The sequence below is a fragment of the Medicago sativa genome, chromosome 6 (genome assembly GCF_051527215.1).
Source record: "Medicago sativa cultivar Bolivia chromosome 6, Bolivia_mono, whole genome shotgun sequence".
Taxonomy (NCBI): domain Eukaryota; kingdom Viridiplantae; phylum Streptophyta; class Magnoliopsida; order Fabales; family Fabaceae; genus Medicago; species Medicago sativa.
The window spans coordinates 24384710-24403542 of record NC_140754.1 but is presented as its reverse complement, the minus strand read 5'-3'; positions in this window follow the sequence as shown (position 1 = coordinate 24403542).

The window sequence follows — 18833 nt, the reverse complement described above, 5'->3', positions numbered from 1 at the left end:
TTTTCAATAGTAAACACATGAGCGGGTCTATCAAGACGTTGCACCTTGATCACGGGCACATCATTCCGGTGATTGACACGAAACATAGAAGACAAAGTAGCAAGAGCGTCGGCCATCTCGATTTTCATCCCGAGGGATATGGTGCAGCTCAACCTTGGTAAAGTATGTCAACGGACGTCTTGCATAGTCACGGTATGGGATCAACTTCTCATGATGAGTCTCCCATTCGCCTTTTATCTTATTAATGACAAGTGCGTAATCTCCATAGATGTCAAGGTGCTTAATTCTTAGATCAAGGGCTTCTTCAATCCCAAGATACATGCCTCATATTCAGCTATGTTGTTTGTGCATTCAAAAGTTATTCGAGCGGTGAAAGGAATGTGGTGCCCCTGCGGTGTTACAATGATGGCCCCAATTCCTTTACCATAAGCATTAACAACACCATCAAACACCAATCCCCATTTGCTGTTGGGATCCGGCCCTTCATTGATCGGTGGTTCTTCACGGTCTTTCGCTTTCGGATACATAATCTCTTCATCGGGGAAATCAAACTTAATTGGTGGTAATCATCAAGAGGCCGACAAGCAAGATGCTCGGCAAGGACACTTCATTTGATTGCTTTCTCGAACTTTGTACACAATATCATATTCAAACAACAACATTTGCCAACGTGCAATCCTTCCGATAACGGCAGGTTTCTCAAAGATATACTTGATTGGATCCATTCGGGAGATCAACCAAGTTGTATGATTCACCATATAATGACGCAGGCGTTTGGCAGCCCAAGCTAAAGCACAACAAGTCTTTTCAAGCATTGTATACCGAGTCTCACGGTCGGTGAATTTCTTGCTCGGATAGTAGATAGCATGTTCTTTCTTTCCGGTCTCGTCTTGTTGACCGAGAACACAACCCACCGAATCCTCTAACACCGACAGATACATAATCAAAGGCCGTCCTTCCACCGGTGGGACAAGGATAGGTGGTTCCAACAGATATTCTTTAATGCTATCAAAAGCTTCTGGCATTCGTCATTCCATACAACAGTGATTCTTTCGAGCAATTTGAAAATTGGTCCACGGGTAGTGGTCATGTGAGATATGAATCTTGAAATATAATTCGGACGTCCGAGGAAACCTCTCGACTTGCTTCTCGGTTTGAGGGGCCGGCATCTCTCTCGATGGCTCGGACTTTGTCGGGGTCAACTTCAATGCCTCTTTGGGCGACAATGAAGCCCAAGAACTTTCCGGATCTTACACCAAATGTACACTTGTTAGGATTCAGCCGCAGCTTGTACTTTCTCGGTCTTTCAAACATCTTTTTCAAATACACAACATGCTGCTCTTCATCACTTGACTTCACAATCATATCATCAACATATACTTCAATTTCTTTGTGAATCATATCATGAAACAGAGTTGTCATACCCCTTTGATAGGTAGCACCGGCATTTATCAAGCCAAACGGCATTACTTTATAACAGAGAATGTTCCCCACGGAGTGATGAAGGACGTCTTTTCCCTATCTTCGGGTGACATTCGTATCCGATTGTAACCGGAGAAACCATCCATAAAGGAGAACACTTTAGACCGAGCAAGATCGTCAACGAGCACATCAATATGAGGCAATGGGAAGTTATCTTTTGGACCGGCTTTGTTCGGATCCCCGTAATCAACACACATTCGAACTTTCCCATCTTTCTTTGGTACCGGTACAATGTTGGCAATCCACTCGGGATATTCACTCGTCATGAGGAAACCCGCATCAATGCTTCGTACTTCAGCCTTGATCTTAAGAGCCATGTCCGGACGAGACCTTCTCAATTTCTCGCGACGGGAGGACATTCAGGTCTTGTCGGTATTCGGTGTTCCACAATCTTGGGATCTAGACCCGGCATATCTTCATAGGACCATGCAAAGACATCTGGATAATCATGGAGGAGCTGAATAATCTTCCTTTTCACTTCGGCTCTAGTGCAGCACCGATCTTGATCTCTCGCTTATTCTCTTCGGTACCTAGGTTGATAAGCTCAATCTCTTCCCGGTGAGGCTGAATGGCTCTTCTTTCTTGCTCAAGCGGTCGAGTGATCTCGTACGGTATTTCTTCATCATCCTCCTCATCTTCGGCTTCATATACAGGGGAATTCAAAATTTGGAGGAACCATAGGGTCACCGTGTTCAACGGGTTTATTATGGTTCAATCTCGCATAATATGATTGGGATGATTTTTAGAAAAAAGTTTTTCATGCAGATTTTTGAAATTAATAAGAAAATACGGATGTTTTGGTTTTTACGGAATTACCATTATTTCCAAGAAAAAGGCACTAAAAAGTAAAAGAACAAAGAGTCGTGAGAAAGACGACAACTTTTATTAATAACGGCAATGCCGAAACAAACATGCCCTTACAATGATATCACATTCGCCTTGGGCAGAGCGAAAGGATTGTTATTTTGAAAACAAAAAAACATGAGCAACAAGACACATTACATGGAAGCATGCATGACTAAAGGAACATCAATGGCCTCCCAATTTCTCACGGTGCCTCCTGGTACAACAAATGTAGGCACATAACTACTCTCGGCGGTATCTTCGGCAATAGCATTGATGAACCCGACCGTAGAAAGTTCTGTTGAAACACCGAGTTTGGGGAGAATCCAAGGCCCTCTTTACGCTTGTTTTCCAAAATCCGAATTACTCGCCCCGGCGGCCCGCCCTTCCCGAACAGCCTTCCGGGCATCTTTCGGTGAAGCCATAGCAGTACCGGCTCTTCGAGACTCCGCACCTTCAACAGATCAATCCTTGAAATGATGTCCCTTCCGCGAGACCACCGCTTCAACACAAGAGAAAGATGATACTTGGCTAACCAGATATGCTTCCTCACCATGCACGGTGACAATCTTACCGTTCCTCATGAACTTGAGCTTTTGATGCAAAGTAGAAGTTCTTGCTCCGGCGTCGTGAATCCACGGTCTTCCGAGGAGACAACCGTAGGAAGCATTGATATCCATGACCCGGAATGTAATTTGAAATGTCTCGGGACCAATGGTAATTGGCAAGTCCACTTCCCCAAGAACATCCTTGCGAGATCCGTCAAAAGCCTTAACCAAATAGCTGCTTCCCCTCGGAGAAATTCCATGATGGCTCAATTGTCTCGGTGTAGACTCGGGCATTACATTTAAAGACGATCCGGTGTCCACCGGCACATTGGATATCATGTCGGACTTGCGGTGTACCGAGATATGCAGGGCTAAGTTGTGGCATTTCCCCGCTTCGGGGAGTTCATCGTCACCAAACCCCAAGTTATTGCAAGCGGTGATGTTACCCACTATTCCGTCAAACCGATCCACGAGACTTCATGATCAACACAGCCTGTTCCGGTACTCTCATCAACACTTTCTGTGAGCTTCGAGCTCATGAGCAGAGACAAGATGGATATCTTTGACGGAGTCCGCAGCAATCGGTCAACAATTTTGTAGTCACTCTTTTTGATAAGCCTCGAATTTCGTCCGGGTTAGACTCTTCAATAGACCGGCCCGATGGGCGGCGGTCTTGTCAATAGGAGGAGTAACCGGTGGAGTTCTTGTGGCAATAGGTGTAACCACCTTCTTTTGGAACAAAGGTGGACGGACTTTTCCGCTTCTCGGAGCCGTAATTTCTCCCGTAACATTATCAACCGTAGCCGGGGATATCAGAGGCATTTCCACTCCGTTCTCAATCATGGTTGCATTGTACTTGTAAGGGATTGCTTTGGTAGAGGCATAAGATACCGGGCCAGGTAGCTCGATCACTAAGGGCTCAACATTCCTTGTCTTAGATACACTTTCGGCGGGAGAATCATGAAACAACGGCACAATCACACATACATCACCGGCAATCAAGTGCTTGTCATCCATCGGACTACTGGATATCATTCTGCACTATACCACAACCCATAGGATTTTGAAGACATTCTAAACAAGAAACATGATCATGATTGAACAAAGAAGCCCGACAAAGTTTGACATGTAGCGGTACCAAAGGAGTGACAACATTGCGGACATCCAACATGGGATCCTCTTGAGGAACAGGAATTCTTTCGAAAGCCTCAATCATATTAACGGTAGCATGGTTTGGAAGTGGATTGTCGAGGACATGAGGAGCATTATTCTCAAAGGTCAACCTCCCTCTCGTCTATCGGATCCTTCACAACTTATTTCAAAGCATAACATCCTTCAACATCATGGCCTTGAGCACCCCGATGGAATTCACATGTAAGATCTGTCGGAACCTAGGAGGCAAAGGATTAGGCGGAGGTCCGCCCGGTCCGGTGGCACAATGTCCCTTAGCAAGTAGAGTTGGGAGCGAGATCGGCATACCGCATTGGTATTGGTGGGAAATAAGTCTGGGCCGAGGACCCCGTTGTTCTTCTTCTTGTTGTTGAGCGGGAGGCTGGTGTTGTACTTGTTGAGCAATGGCATTAACGGGCACCGGTGGTTGACCCGGTGGCGAGAGGATATTGCCGATAGAATGGCGGGAAGAAAGGATGTTGAGAGTACCGCATGTATTGATAGGGCAAAGGTAATTGAGGAGTGTTGGCGGATGCATCGATTACCGAGATACCATCCCTACTTCAGATTCTTTCTTCTTATGGTGGCCATTACCATACTTCTTAGGTGCGCTAGTTGAAGATTCACCCTTCTCAAGAACAATAATACCCTCTCTCGACGGCCTCCTCTAGACGAGTTCCCATAGTAACCATGTCGGAGAAATTGTTTGGAGCAAAGACTATCATTCTTTCAACATATTCCTTCTTCAAGGTCTTCAGAACGTACGTGTTAACTCTTCCTCATCAAGCCGAGGAGAAACACGGGCAGCTGCCCCTCTCCATCTCTCGGGCATACTCACGGAAGGTTTCATCCGACTTCGAGACAAGGACTTAAGGGAGTCCCTATTTGGCTTCGGACGAGTATTGAACTCATAGTGACTTTCAAAAGCAGCAGCAAGTTCTTCAAAAGTATGGATATTGTCCTTGCTCAAACCGGTGTACCAATGCGCAGCCTTCGCTAGGCCGTCTTGAAAGCAGTGTATCATCGGTGCATCATTATACGCATAATTGGCCATCTTCGGACATACCGAATGATATGACTATGTGGACGGGGAAGACCCATTGTATTTGTCGAAGTACGGCACCTTAAACTTCTTAGGAATCTCAAATCGGGATACCAAGCATAGATCACGGGCCTTAGCAGAGACATTGTTTCCACGGCTAGCCTTTACCTCACGGAGTTCTCCGGCCAACTCTTTTAACTGTCGTTTCATAGCTTCCATTACGGGGTCCGGTCCACGCGGAGTATCGACATCAATCACCTGTTGCACGGTGTGGACAATAGGATCGGTAACAGGTAGTCACTTGAGGCATAGCAAGTAGATACGGGAATCTGTCCTTGGCCGGCAAAACCGAGACACCGGCGGCGGTATTAGGAGAATAGTAAGCCGAGAGACCATAAGGACGCCCATTGGGCATAACAAAATGAGCATCGGTAGCCACGGTAGATAGTGGGATAGATGGAATTGCTTCGGTAGCATTTGGAACAGGATGTGGCCGGTTGTTCTTGTGCAGCCATCATAGAGGACATAACGTCATGAGCCTTAGCCAAGTCTTCTTTCATAGCAGCCAATTCGGCACGGAGCTGAGCATTTTCTTCTTCAATGTTAGCCATAATCCTTCTCTTGTGAAATCTTGTTTGATGGACTCTATCTCGGTTGGTAAACCTTGCGACCACGAGCCACTTTTCGATCGCGGCGGACAAAACCGAGGAGGCAATGAGCATGAGAGAAGTTTTTTGTGACAAATGAATGCATATGATGCATGAAATGTGTAAATGCATATGCAAAAAGATTCTTTTTATTTGTTATCGAAGGGTTTTAGACAAACTAGAAACTTGTAAACATTACTAAACAACGATTAACATAAACGAGAAACAAACAGCCAACATATAGTTTTACAAGACGATTCCCTTTGAAATGCTAAGCCAAGGGATAGACTTTGAAATGTAAAACAACATAAACGACCGGAAATAACAACAGGAAAAAGGAATCCTCGAAGCATAGGAAGTGGAAGCATCATCCTCGGACTCGGACTCATAGCCGCGGTATCGTGCATAGAAGTCACGGGCACCCCTAGCCCTCTTAGAGTCTCTCATAAGCAATCTATCTTTCTCTTCAATCTCTCTATTAGCCTTGGCTAACTCTTTCTTCAGTGTCATCACCTCATGAGTCTTCTCGCTCATCCTTTCCATCCAAAGTCATAATCAAGTTCTCGGCCTCATAGTATCTAGCCCTCCACCGATGCTTCTCCCGACTCTCCATAGCTAGATGCTCTGATACATCTCCCGAGTAGGTGGGAGTAGAGGAAAAGGCATGGTAGGAATAGATGCAGACACATATCTCATAGGGGGGTAAGGCATACCAATCTCCACGGCTTGGTTTATCACCCACCGTGTATAGGCCTCATGAGCAATACGGACCTTACACCCATGTGCTTCACCTCTTTCTTCCGAAGCTTGGACCAAGCTTCCATGAAATCCTCTCTTATTCCTGTGGGAGCATTGGAGTAGTGGAAGAAGTAAGGAGCCGTAGCAAGATTGATGGGCTTTTCTTTCATCGGGAAACCAAATTGTCGCAAGGCGAGCTCCGGGTTATAGTTGATTCCACCCGGGTGTTTTATCTTGGTTTTCGGGTGTCAAACATTGATTACGTTTGAACCTTTTAAACCGGTGATATCTCATTTTTTCTTGGGAAGGGAAAAAGTAAGCAAAACCCTTGAGAATCGAGGTCCGGGAGTTGTTTTCGCTACGGGAAGGTGTTAGGCACCCATAACGACTATAGTAACCTATAGGAACCGTCTTTAATTTCTACGCGCGCGCTTTATTTTTAAATGCTATTTTGAAATGTTATTTACACCCAAAAATTTCCTAAGTGAAGAATTGGAGGGAGAAGAATGTTTTTTGAATTTTTATTTTAGTTGAATTGAAGGAATTTTGATTCCTTGCCTACGTACCCGATTAAGGGATCAAATCCACCGTAGTTCTCTTCCAAAAAATGTTTTTGTTTTTGTTGGTTGATTTTAAGTTTGAAAATGGATTTTGAAGAATAGAAAGAGGCCTCAAGGGCATGAGATTAGGAAATTGTGAGGTTTGATTAGTGATTTGCAAAAGGAGTCAAAGTTTGATTATTTTCATTGAAATTTGATTAAGAAAATGGAAAAGAAAATGCAATGGGATGTTGGATCCCAAGGTTTATTTGGAAAAGCTTTGAGTGAAGTTGTTCACATTTGTTTGGAAAATTGGTTTTTTCTAAGTATAAACCCTAGGCATTCATCTAAGCATACAATCCTAAACATACATCTAATCATGCATATTCTAGATATATTATAGTGATGTGTGTGCATGTGTCGGTGTTTGTGTCGGTGTACATCATTAGAGTCCATTGTCCTTTACATCATACCCTAGATACATTCTATGGCCTCTTTGCCAAGAAAATTAAAAGCATGAAAGTAAAATATTACAAAAAAACTCCTAAATTTTTACATTCTAAGTCTTGGTACAAATTTCAAAGTGTAAGAAAATACAAGGATGAAAATGTGAGATGGAAGATGAAATGCTCATGATGTATGAAATAATGAACAAATGGTTAGTAATATAAAGCAAAGAGTGGTAGAAGATGTAAACAAGAGAAGTACTAGGAACAAATGCAATGTTATCAAGCAAGGAAATAAAACCTAATCAAGAAAGAATGGTAAAATGTGCCTAATACTCATTACAATACCAAGGCAAGGCTATGTCCTATAATTCTCATGTTGTGACAAGCTTTTCAAAAGGTGTATTTCAGCCACAACATGAGAACTACAAAGCCATATCAAGCTCTTAAAGATTATGAATCATCATAAGCCTACTTTACCATTTATTCACATATTAAAGCATACACATAATCTTGCATCCCAAGAAATCAATCAAATTGCATTCTCTAATCGGTAAAGAAAAGACCATTCGAAGCTAACATGTTCACCAATTTGCAAACCAACATCCATATCAATTTAACAAAGTATCATACGAAACTATAGCAAACAAATCACAAGAAAAGTAAACAAAACACAAGTGACAAGTATACACATTTTTTTTACCAATTTTAAGATGTAAAACACTCACAAAAATACCAAAAACGCCTTGAAAACACACAAGAATTTTAGATGTTTCTATGAAAAGATTTTTTTTGAGTCAAAAGAGGTGTGAAAAGCAAGAATAACGTGCAAAATAGCAGGAAACATGGAGGGGAAACAATGCGCGAAGTCCAAACCTAGGCCCAAAAGGATATGGACCCCGGATCATCCAAACGCATCGAAGCGTTGGATTGATCCGAGTCCAACTAAACCTAGATCTGATGGTGGAAAGGGGACTTAGAGCGAACTGCACTGAGCCGGTCCGGTTCGGCCAGCCTTTATAAAGGCCGGACGGCCGGTCCAATTCATTCCGCAACTATCTTTCTCTCTCTATGTTGTTCTAGTGAGAGAAGCTCTCACTTCTCTCTTCCTCTCTGTCGTCTTCTCCGACGGACACAACGGAGGAGGTGCGGTGGCTCGCCGGTGGCGCCGCCGCACCCGAGCACCTTTTACGAAAACTTTACACCGTTGTGTTCGTCTTGACTCTCTCTCTATGATTCGATGCGATTTTTCAAAATTAGGCATGGATTCGAACAGATCTACACTTGAACTTACGACTTAGGGTTTTGAAAATTTCTTCGATTTCTTTGAAACTAAACCCTATCTGGCTTATTTTACATGCGATGATGAATTCATGCTTTAAATCGAAGAACAAACGGTGAACTTTCGTGATTTTTGAAATTAGGGTTTCGTTTTCACTTTTTCGAATCTTTTCGAAGTTTTCACTTCGATTCACCGTTCAAATTCACTTTTAATCCTTCGATGATGATGACAAACTAAACGAGAAGGATTTGCGTACTTAGGAGTTGATTTGGAGATTCGGACGAACTTCTTCGAAAACTTTGAATCTTGGATGTTCTTGATGCTTCGGTAAGTTCTTGCGCGAGCCGAAAATAAATCGGTTCTTCACCTCTTCTTCTTCACCGATCGAACTCAATCTTTGATTTCTTCGTCTTTCTCCACTCGTGATCGTGTGGATTTGCTACTTTGGTGGCGGATTCACCTTTGGAATTGCGAGTGTTTCTAGTTCGATGATGAGGATTCGGTGATGAATCTCTGAGAACTTCATTGAATTCACCTCAATTCTTCATTCTGGTGAAGCTAGGGTTCATCAATGTTCTTTGCGTTCTTTGTTATTTACGGCTTTTGATCGTAACCGAATAGAGAGAGAAAGAGAAAATGCGTTTCGTGTGTTTGATGTGTTGGCAAATTGTGAATGGTGATTCGACACATTGCGTGAATGCTCCTTTTATAGGGAGCCATGTGGCCTTTGACCCTATGAGTGGCTGACACGTGGTATTGGACCGACTTGAATTTGGATTACGGACTTGTTGTTTGAGGGACTAATCCGCAATTTGCGAAAATTGGAGGACCGACTGTAAAATAAAAAAACTTAAAAAGAAAAAAAACCTGGACAAAAAGGACTATCTTGCAATATTTGGGACTTTGGGACTAAAGTGCAATTGACCAAAAACTTGAACGAAGTTTGACCTAAAAAAAAACTTAAAATAAGATGAAATCACATGAAGGACCAAAGTGCAATTTTTAGGAACTTTAGGACTTAAAAAAAACTAAAAATAAAATTGGAATAAAAAATGGTATTTTGACTAAACGTAAAGTGAAACGTCTAAAATTTGACAAAACGGACTAAAACGAACCAATGGTCTAAATGAGGTACTTTAAAGTACCTCTGCCGAAATTTCGTGTGAAATGACCAAAATGCCCCTGAAATTTGAAAACGACTAAAAATGTCTCGGATGCATTTGAAAAATGGATTTTTTAACGAACTTGAAGCAAAGACTCATACAAGCAAGATAAGAAGACTCAGAGACAAGTTTTAGGATTTGAACAGAGTTTTGACACTTGAAAAGACTAAAATGCCCCTAGGGGCAAAAGCCGACCTAAAATGACTTCAAATGCAACTTTTGAAATGGATTCGACATGGAATGAAGCAAAGACTTATTCAAACTACTTGACAAGACTTAAACAACACTTTGAAAGACTGGGAGAAATTTTGACATGGGAAATGACTAAAATACCCTTGCACGTAAATTTTACAAATAACATTGAAATAAAATGCGAGAAAGATGCAATTGATCGAGACATATCAAATGGCTTGAAATGCAAGATAAGATGAATTGAGTTGGTATTTTTAGGTCCAAAATTAGGGTATAACAGCTGCCCCTATTTAAGTTTCTTCGTCGGAGAGTCAAGAGACGAAGTTTTAGAGTTGACGGGACGAAGATACTTAAATATTAACATTTGCACTGTTTTTGGACATAAAAATACGCTTTCAGATTTTCAAAAACATGAATGCCATGCAATATTTGATTATGAATGCAAGACAAACAATGGAGTCTATGGAACCTATCATGTCACCGGGGATTCGGATAGACATTGACGGGGTAGACAAACCGAGGGATAGAGAATAAGGTACAAGCTGTTCTTTGGGTCGAACTAGTCACTTGACCAAGGAATACGAAATAGGAGATAGGTGCAAGCTGTTCTTGGGTTTGAACTTGACACTTGACCGGAAACATAGACACATAGGCAGATACGAGTTGTTCTTTGGATCGAACCGGCCGTCCGTCGGGGACATAGACAAAAGGGTTGATACAAGCTGTTTCTTTGGATCGAACTTGCTTGTTGGATTATCACCACATCATGTGGGAATGTGCAGATCGTTCTCTTAGAACGAACTTGTCGTTTGACCGATAACAAAGCATAAGCCGGGGTACAAACTGTTCTTCGGTTGAACTTGCCGTCCGACCGATAATCAAAGCATGAGCCGGGTACAACCGTTCTTCAAATCGAACTTGCCGTTTGTCGGAAGCATAGGTATATAAGCAGGTACAAGTGGTTCTTTTTGGATCGAACCCGGCACTTGACCGGTAACAAGATACAAATTGAGAGTTTGGTTTAACAAGATACCAATTGAGGGTAAATTGTCATTGACACGATTTGCAAATAGACATGACCATTTTTGTTGGCCCAAGAGTAAATTGAGAGAGAATTGACATTGATTCGAGTCCGAAAATTGACATTGGAAAAGGGATTGAAAGTTGAGATTGAACAGAGACATAGACATAGACATAGACATTGGATTGAGAGTTGCAATTGACATTGAAATTGGATTGAAATTGGATTGAAAATTGACATTGACATTGGATATTGTCATCGGAATTGGAATTGACATTGACATTGGATATTGTCATTGGAATTGGAATTGACATTGACATTGACATTGACATTGGATATTGACATTGACATTGGAGATTGTCATTGGAGATTGTCATTGAAATTGGAATTGAAATTGGAGATTGGAAATTGCTTCGAATTTTGACGAGTTTGACATTGAAATTGGAAATTGCTTTGAATTTGACAGTTTGACATTGAATTGGAGTTGGAATTGAGATTGCTTCGAATTTGACATTTGACATGGTTTTGAAATTGAGATTGGAAAGTTGAGATTGCATCGAATTTGACAGTTGAAATTGAATTGAATTTGACATTGGAATTTGGAATTGAAATTGAAATTGAATTTTGACAGTTGACGATTGAAATTGAGATTGAAATTGAAATTGAAGTTGAGTTTGACAGTTGAAATTTGGATTGGATTTTGTCGGTTGAAAGTTGGATATGCAACATGTATGCACGGTGTAGCAAGATTATTGGATGTATGAGCACATAAAATGCATGATTATGCATGTATGAATGCTTGAAATGCATGATTGGCTTGTAATTTGGCAGAGAAAGTTTCACAAAGGCGGACGAAACATTGGAAGATTGGGCACGTAGTGGCTCGTGCTGCAACATATTCACAGGGGAAGACCTCTTTGGAGAGACCGTCGTTGAGAGACGTATCGAAATCATGGCCGAGGGCAATAAAATTTGTAGAGGAGAGACCCTTGGGAGGTTCTTGGATACAGGTCGCCGTTGCTAGGCGTGTCGATCTTTGGGTAAACATTGGACGTTCGCATCCGTGGTCAATGCTTTTTCAATATTCTTTCCATTTTTCATTTTCAAACCCCATTTTTGCTCGAACCGCCCTTTCGGGTTTTCGATTCACCGGGAGTAAAGTTCTTTTCATTGCCCCATTTTTGCTCGAATTGCCTTCATAGGTTGTCAATCGGCGGGGTGCTCATTTTTGCCTAAGCCGCCCTTTCGGGTTTTCAACTTAGTGAGCTCTTCACTTTCATTTTTTCAATTTTTCATTTCCATTCTGTTTTTTCATTCTTGCCATTGACCACAGATCATCTGGGGAGTAACTCGCTTGTAACATGTATTGAAATGGACATTGATATTCATTTATTCATGCATGTTTTATTGAAATGTACCCTATTGCTCGGGTTTGCTTTCAAAATAGACATAAAAGGTTTTTCAATTTTCAAAGATGTTTGTTTCGGACATTGACGTTATCAAATAGAAAGAAAATATTTTGTATATAGCATTGAAGGTAGAAAGAAGGTAGAATTTCAAACAACGAAAGGCTCAAATTGATGTAGAAGAGTGAAAGTCGCCCAAGGGCATGACTTCACGGATTTACAAAGCTTGGAAAATGGTAATTTTATGGGTTGGTGATACATTGAACACGATGACCGCTACATTTCATAGAAATTTTGAATTCACAAGTACGAAGCCTCGATGAAGACGATCATTGACGGTTGCAGATGCCCCAAGGGGTGATGGTGATTTGCCGGATATAGTTACTTGTCTTTTATTGTCAACCTCATTTTTGCATGAACCGCCCTTTCGGGTTTTCGGCTCATCGAGGCGCTCATTCTTGCCCGAGTTGCGTACAATCTCGGCGAGCTCTTTCATATTCATTTTTTTGTCCCTAACTTTTGCCTGGATCGCCCTTTCGGGTTTTCGATCCACCGGGAAGCGCATTTTTGCCTAGGCCGCCCTTTCGGGTTTTCGACCTACCACGCTGTTCTTTTCTTTTTAGACAAAGTATTTCTTGACTATATCGGCATTAACGGGATTTGGGAGTTCAACACCATCCATGTGTGTAAGAATCAAAGCACCACCGAGAGAAGGCCTTCTTGACAACATAAGGACCTTCGTAGTTAGGTGTCCACTTGCCCCTTGGATCGGGTTGTTGACTTATCCTTCTTTTCAATACAAGTTCGCCTTCCTTGAATTCTCGAGGTCGGACTTTCTTGTCAAACGCATTCTTCATTCGCACTTGATACAACTTGTCCATGAGTCATGGCATCCATACGTTTCTCTTCAATCGATTCAATTGATCATACCGACTTTGACACCATTCGGCCTCGGTTAACTTTGCTTCCATGATCACTCGAAGAGATGGAATCTCCACTTCCGGAGGGAGAACTGCTTCCATACCATATACAAGAGAGAAAGGAGTTGCCCGGTTGAACCGCGCACCGTAGTACGGTAACCATGCAAGGCAAAAGGTAGCATTTCGTGCCGGTCTTTGTAAGTAGTGACCATTTTACGAACAATCTTCTTGATGTTCTTGTTAGCAGCCTCGACCGCACCATTCATCCGAGGTCTATAAGGAGAAGAGTTGTGATGTTCAATTTTAAATTCTTCACATAAAGCTTGCATCATGCTATTGTTCGATTGGAACCATTGTCGGTGATGATCTTGTTGGGAACACCATATCGACAGATGATGTTATTCTTGATAAACTTGACAACCACTTGCTTGGTCACATTTGCATAGGAAGCAGCTTCAACCCACTTGGTGAAATAGTCAATTGCCACTAGAATGAAACGATGTCCATTGGAAGCCTTCGGTTCAATTCTTCCGATCATGTCAATGCCCCACATAGAGAAAGGCCATGGGGAAGATATAACATTGAGAGTATGTGGAGGTACATGAATCTTGTCGGCATAAATTTGACATTTGTGGCATCTTTTGGCATGTCTGTTGCGGTCACGTTCCATAGTTATCCGGTAATAGCCGGCTCTTAACGACTTCCTCGACATAGCGTGACCCGAAGCATGGGTCCCGAAAGTACCGTCATGTACATCATACATTAACTTCTCGGCTTCTTGTTTGTCAACACATCTCGGCAAGACCATGTCATAGTTCCTCTTGTATAGGATTTCTCCGTCCGAAGGAATTTACTAGCCCATCGTCTCAAGGTCTTCTTATCTCCGTTGGAAGCACCGAGTGGATATTCACGATTCCGCAAGAATTGTTTGATGTTGTAATACCAAGGCTTTTTGTCATTCACATCTTCATTAGCTTGATCCGGCATATTTTCAATAGTAAACACATGAGCGGGTCTATCAAGACGCTGCACTTTGATTACGGGCACATCATTCCAATGGTTCACCCGAAACATGGAAGACAAAGTAGCGAGAGCATCGGCCATTCGGTTTTCATCCCGAGGGATGTGGTGCAGTTCAACCTTTGTAAAGTATGTCAACGGACGTCTTGCATAGTCACGGTATGGGATCGGCTTCTCATGATGAGTCTCCCATTCACCCTTTATCCGATTAATAACAAGTGCGTAATCTCCATAGATGTCAAGGTGCTTAATTCTCGGATCAAGGGCCTCTTCAATGCCCAAGATGCATGCTTCATATTCAGCTATGTTGTTTGTGCATTCAAACGTTATTCGAGCGGTGAAAGGAATGTGGTGCCCCTGCGGAGTTACAATAATGGCTCCAATCCCTTTGCCGTAAGCATTAACGGCACCATCAAACACCAATCCCCATTTGCTATTGGGATCCGGCCCTTCATTGATCGGGGGTTCTTCACGGTCTTTTGCTTTCGGATACATGATCTCTTTATCGGGGAAATCAAACTTAATTGGTGGTAATCATCAAGAGGTTGACAAGCAAGATGCTCAAGAAGGACACTTCCTTTGATTGCTTTACGAGCTTTGTACACAATATCATATTCGGACAACAACATACGCCAACGTGCGATCTTTCCAAGAACGACGAGGCTTTTCAAAGATGTACTTGATTGGATCCATTCGGGATATCAACCAAGTTGTATGATTCACCATGTAATGACGCGGGCGTTTGGCAGCCCAAGCTAAAGCACAACAAGTTTTTTCAAGCATCGTATACCGAGTCTCGCGGTCGGTGAACTTCTTGCTCGGATAGTAGATAGCATGCTCTTTCTTACCGGTCTCATCTTGTTGACCGAGAACACAGCCCGAATCGTCTAACACCGACGGATACATAATCAAAGGCCTCCCTTCCCTTTGGCGGGACAAGGATAGGTGGTTCCGGCGGGTATTCTTTAATACTATCAAAAGCTTCTGACATTCATCATTCCATACAACAAGCCGATTCTTTACGAGCAATTTGAAAATTGGACCGCAAGTAGTAGTCATGTGAGATATGAATCTTGAAATGTAATTCGGACGTCCGAGGAAACCTCGACTTGCTTTTCGGTTTGAGGGGCCGGCATCTCTCGATGGCCGGACTTTGTCGGGATCAACTTCAATGCCTCTTTGGTCGACAATGAAACCTAGCAACTTTCCGGATCGTACACCGAATGTGCACTTGTTAGGATTCAACCGCGGCTTGTACTTTCTCGGTCTTTCAAACATCTTTTTCAAATACACAACATGCTGCTCTTCATCACTTGACTTCACAATCATATCATCAACATATACTTCAATCTCTTTGTGAATCATATCATGAAACAGAGTGGTCATACCCCTTTGATAGGTAGCACCGGCATTTATCAAGCCGAATGGCATCACTTTATAACGAATGTTCCCCACGGAGTAATGAAGGACGTCTTTTCTCTATCTTCAGGTGACATTCGTATCTGGTTATAGCCAGAGAAACCATCCATGAAGGAGAATACTTTGGATTGAGCAAGATCTTGTCAACAAGCACATCAATATGAGGTAGTGGGAAGTTATCCTTTGGATGGCTTTATTCGGATCTCTGTAATCAACACACATTCGAACTTTCCCATCTTTCTTTGGTGCCGGTACGATGTTGGCAATCCACTCGGGGTATTCGAGTTTGTCATGAGGAAGCCCGCATCAATTTGCTTTTGTACTTCAGCCTTGATCTTAAGAGCCATGTCCGGACGAGACCTTCTCAATTTGTTTGACGGGAGGACATTCAGGTCTTGTCGGTATCCGATGTTCCACAATACGGGGATCTAGACCCGGCATATCTTCATAAGACCATGCAAAGACATCTGGATAATCATGGAGAAGCCGAGTAATCTTCCTTTTCACCTGGCTCAAGTGCAGCACCAATCTTGATCTCTCGCTTGTTTTCTTCGGTACCCAAGTTGATAAGCTCAATCTCTTCTGGTGAGGCTGAATGGCTCTTCTCTCTTGCTCAAGTAGTCGAGTGATCTCATACGGTATCTCTTCATCATTATCCTCATCTTGACTTCATATACGGGGAATTCAAAATTTGGAGGAACCATAGGGTCACTTTGTGTTCAACGGGTTTATTATGGTTCAATGCATAATATGATTGGGATGATTTTAGAAAAAGTTTTTCATGCGAGATTTTTGAAATTAATAAGAAAATACGGATGTTTTGGTTTTTACGGCATTACCATTATTTCCAAGAAAAAGGCACTAAAAAGTAAAAAAACAAAGAGTCGTGAGAAAGACGACAACTTTTATTGATAACGGCAATGCCGAAACAAACGTGCCCTTACAATGATATCACTTTCGCCTTGGGCGAGAGCGAAAGGATTGTTATTTTGAAAACAAGAAACATGAGCAACAAGACACATTACATGGAAGCATGCATGACTAAAGGAACATCAATGGCTTCCCAATTTCTCACGGTGCCTCTGGTATAACAAATGCGAGCACGTGACCACCTTCGACGGCATCTTCGGTAATAGCATTGATGAACCCAAAGACCGTAGAAAGTTCCCTTTGAAACAACGGATGTCGGGGAGAATCCAAGGCCCTCTTTACGCTTGTTTTCCGAATGCGAATCACTGCGCGGCCTGCGGCTTGCCTGCTTGAACGGCCTTGGGCATCTTTCGGTGAAGCCATGCTAGCACCGGCCCTCCGGGGTTCTCGCACCCTCGACGGTCAATCCTTGAAACGACGTCCCTTCGGCGGACCTGCTTCAACACAAGAGAATGATGATACCTGGCTAACTAGATATGCTTCCTCACCATGCACGGTGACAATCTTACCATTCCTCATGAACTTGAGCTTCGATGCAAAGTGGAAGTTACCGCTCCGGCGTCGTGGATCCACGGTCTTCCGAGGAGACAGGTTTGTAAGAGGCATTGATATCCATGACTTGGAAAGTTATTTGAAATGTCTCGGGACCAACGGTGATTGGCGAGTCCACTTCCCCGAGAACATCCTTGCGGGATCCATCAAAAGCTTTAACCGGATAGCTGCTACCCCTCGGGGAAATTCCATGATGGCTCAATTGTCTTAGTGTGGATTCGGGCATTACATTCGAGATGATCCGGTGTCTACCAATACGTTGGATATCATATCGGACCCACAAGGCACCGAGATATGTAGAGCCAAGTTGTGGTGCTTCCACAGCTTCGGGAGCTCATCGTCACCGAACCCTAAGTTGTTGCGAGCGGTAATATTACTCACTATCCCATCAAATTGATCCACGAGACCTCGTGGTCAACATAAGCTTGCTCGAGTATCTTCATTAACACTTTCCTATGAGCCTCGAGCTCATGAGCGAACGAGGATGGATATCTTTGAAGGAGTACGTAGCAGGCGGTCAACAATCTTATAGTCACTTTTCTTGATAAGTCTCGGGATTTCGTCCAGATTGGACTCTTCAATAGATTGGCTTTCTTTGGGCCGGTGTTCTTGTCAACGGGAGGAGCAGGCGGGTGGAGTTACCGTGGCAATAGGTGTCACCACCTTCTTTTGAAACAAGGGTGGACGGACTTTTCCACTTCTCGGAGTTGTAACTTCACTAGCAACATTATCAACCGTAGCCGGGGATACGAGAGGCACCTCCACTCCGTTCTCAATCATGGTTGCATTGTATTTGTAGGGAATTGCTTTGGTAGAGGTATAAGATACCGGACCGAGGTAGCTGATCACCAAAGGCTCAACATTCTTTACCCGAGATACACTTTCAACGGGAGAGTCATGGAATACGGCACAATCACACATACATCACCGGCAATCAAGTACTTGTCATCCATCGGGCTCTGGATATCATTACGCACAACACAACAACCCATGGGATTTTGCGGACATTACGAACAAGAATCATGATCATGTTTGAACAAAGAGGCACAGCGAGTTTGACATGTAATGGCACCAAGGGAGTAACGACATTGCGGACATCCAACATGGGATCCTCTTGAGGAACGGGAACCCTTTCAAAGGCCTCAATCATATTGACGGCGGCATGGTTTGGAAGCGGGTTGTCAAGGACGTGAGGAACGCTATTCTCAAAAGTCAACCGTCCTTTTTCTATCGGATCTTTCACAATATATTTCGAGCAAAACAACCTTCAACATCATGGCCTTGAGCACCACGATGGAATTCACATGTTAGGTCTGTCGGAACCCGGGAGGCAATGGATTAGGCGGAGGCTTGCACAGTGCAGTGACGCAAAGGTGTCCCTTGGCCGATAGAGTTGGGAGCAGCTCACCGTACCGCATTGGTATTGTTGGAAAAGAAGGTTTGGGTCGGGGACCTGTTGTTCTTGCCGTTGCT